Below are 3,071 nucleotides of genomic sequence, written 5' to 3' on the forward strand. Positions count from 1 at the left end.
AGTCAAAATACTCCACTTGATGATTTTTTGAGCGTTTACTGTGTATGCAATGCTGCTTTCTTTATTTCATTATTTAATAAGAAAAACAAACATTCAACTGAGTTTGTGTGAATGTGGAACCAAACTTAGAATGTGTTTACAGCAACATTGGATTAAAGAGATAATTTTTGAGTGACTTTACAACATAAATTATCATAGATTTGTATTATTCTTTATTTACGAGTTGTTGTTGGATGTGTTGACAGGTTTAAGCTGGAGTGTGAGGCTGTGGGTGTTCCTGTCCGTACCATCAGGTGACTCTTAAACGGAACACAGGTGAGATACTGGCCCAGGTAAACAGTCAGGGTCCTTGCATAATCTCTCTGAACTTTCTCTTGATGGACTGATTGATGAATGGGATAACACTCAGTCTATTGGGCAGCGGTGTAGGGAGGATCAGTGCCTCTTGGGGTAAGATTTGACAGTGCCACACCCCCCCCCTTTCTTCCCCCTACTCATCCCCATCTTCCATATTTATTACTCCCACTTCAGTCATTTTTGTTATCTTTTTGTTATTTCTCTTCTTATTCTTCATATCATGTATTAACTGTTGTATATCCATTTTCTAAAAGATTTATTTACTTAAAATTGTTAATGACTTTTCAGTATTTGTTGCCGTTTAGAATATGATTACAGTGAAACCTCTATTTAACAGACTATATGGAAATGAAAGTCTATTATATCGAGGGTCCGTTAGTTTTTTCACATGATATATAACAATTTATCGCTTATGTCCTCCTATAATATGGATGATCAAGTAAACTGCTATACATATTAATACTACAAGGTGTTGAAAAAGTCTCTATACCAGTAGTTATTTTACCATTTCGTACTTAGAGTAAATATTAGAAATGGTTGCAATAAATGTTGGAAGTGGATAACATTCCCAATATTTACAGTAAATAGAACAAGGCATAGAACAATCTAGGTATAACAAGGAGCACCTATAGTGTTCATTACTGCACTCACTTTATATATCTGGTGCCAACAGTTCCTTCTGTGTTCATGTACGCCCGTGAGGAGATGACTGTGTTGGAGCTGAACGTCGTAACTTTAACGCGTGTTGCTGAAGGTGACCCGGCTCCTGCCACCACCTGGATCAAGGAGGGACACTGTACATTCTTCAGACAGAGTTCACTTGATGGATAATGGTTCCCTGGTACTATGATCTTTGAACTAGTAATTGAAGTCTGTTTATATTGCTATTATAGTGTTTTGTGAGGAGTTGTTAAGTTACCTGTCTCTCTCTATGTACAGTCGCAAACAAAAGTCCCATCACCTTTTTTTGTTGCTTCATGAACCCCAAGATTCAGACTTGTGAACCCTAAGCAGAAGACACTGATGCATTACTCTGTCCATAAATGCTTCAGGTTCACAAGTCTGAATCTTGGGGTTCATTAAGCAGCAGAAGAGGCAGCAGGACTTTTGTTTATGACTGTACTAAATTATTTTCCTTTCAGTAAAATAAGAATGGCATCTTTACATGTTTATCTACAAGTCAGGTCCCAGGTTAGGTTAGAAATCTTTCTGCCTTAAGTTATAGACTGGCTTTTATTGTCAAGGCACATTAATAAAGGGGTTTTAAAATGATGCTTCTCCCAGTAGTCATGTCAACTCACCATTACCAGTTTGCTGTTTACTACACATTCTCAACCTTCGCCAAACTACAGTATTATTATACTGGTATCCTTAATTACATTTTTCTCTGTCATTTAGGTCATTAATTCATCAGAAGCTTCTGATGCGGGTGAGTACAAGTGTGTGGTGAGCAATGAAGCCGGGGCAGCTGAAGCCACGGCTCATCTGGTGGTCCACACGCCTCCTATCCTCACACGTCCGCCCATTACTTCAGGTAAGGTCATAGTGTTTTTGGTATGGTGGCTATAATTCGAAAGGTGTATACAGTAATACTCTTCTTATCATATTGTTATCTCCCTATCCGTCCTCACCCATACACTGGAGTTTTACTCCTGGTGAAATGCGCTCACGATTCTTACGACTGCCTAATGGTTCTTTACAGGTAAGATTACTGTCCTGGTCACATTTATTTTGATGAACAACATCATCATTTCCTACATCACAATCACCTATTCTTGTAAATGCGGAGTTGTTGTGTGGTTTCATAATTTAATAGAAACTTTACATAAGTCTTGACTGGAAAACTGTGAAAGTAATTTCTTACAATTGACCAACAAAATAATGAAAATGTAGCAATATGTGACTCACTGGTGGTTGTTTGTGTTGCCAGCTCATAGCAGCACAAATGGAGGATGAGGGTTAAGTCATAAGTCAGGCTTATAATGAACTTGGAGAGGAATTAGCAAAGGCTGACCTCTATATCAAGGGTAAGTGTGGTTGATGTTTCGGTGTCTCGGTGTGAACTGGTGAGATTATGTTTTGTGAAATACTTGTGTTAGGCAGATGTTTTTGGATCTTTTTTACTTTATTATGAAACTGTAGCAATATTCTTCTCCACCACTGAACTGTATAAAATGTATAAAAGAAATAACTTGGTATTGTCCAATGTCCATCGACCTAAATATTGGTCCTTATAACTTTTTAGTAGAGTTCTAGGAAATAAACTACAGTACATTAAAATGGCATACAATTGTAGTTATTTCCATTTATCAACAATTTGTTTTAATTCAACAACAAATTAATTTTTTTATTGGTAACACCAAGAAAAAAATCTGAGCATCATCCCTGAAGGGTTGTTCTCAACCTAGCCATTTTCCTGGCTAGCAGACTTGAAGTAGAAGCAACATGGCATATTTATTGTTATATGTATTGATAAGTAATGCTCATTAGCCTAGTCCAACAGTAAAGGCTATTGCACAAATGTTATGCTGACAGTTAATGTATGATATGGACACGAAGTAGTACCTTCAGCTGTGTACCCTTATATTACTGTATTAATTATGTATAGTAAAGTATTGCAGAACATGTATTAATTATATGTAATATTCCCATTTATTGTGCACCATGTTATGTATATAAATTATCATATTTATACTTTATGTATTCAGCTTGTG

The 3,071-nt window shown here is 36.6% G+C and overlaps 1 long non-coding RNA gene across 1 annotated transcript; it reads left to right on the forward strand.

Annotated features, from left to right (window-relative positions):
* Positions 1-240: 240 nt before the first annotated feature.
* On the forward strand, positions 241-1,891 carry LOC121872214. Its single transcript, XR_006090060.1, has 3 exons — positions 241-315; positions 1,031-1,198; positions 1,756-1,891. It is a non-coding gene; the product is annotated as an uncharacterized LOC121872214 (long non-coding RNA).
* The last annotated feature ends 1,180 nt before the right edge of the window (positions 1,892-3,071 follow it).

The sequence above is a fragment of the Homarus americanus genome, unplaced genomic scaffold, assembly GCF_018991925.1.
Source record: "Homarus americanus isolate GMGI-L3 unplaced genomic scaffold, GMGI_Hamer_2.0 scaffold5589, whole genome shotgun sequence".
Taxonomy (NCBI): domain Eukaryota; kingdom Metazoa; phylum Arthropoda; class Malacostraca; order Decapoda; family Nephropidae; genus Homarus; species Homarus americanus.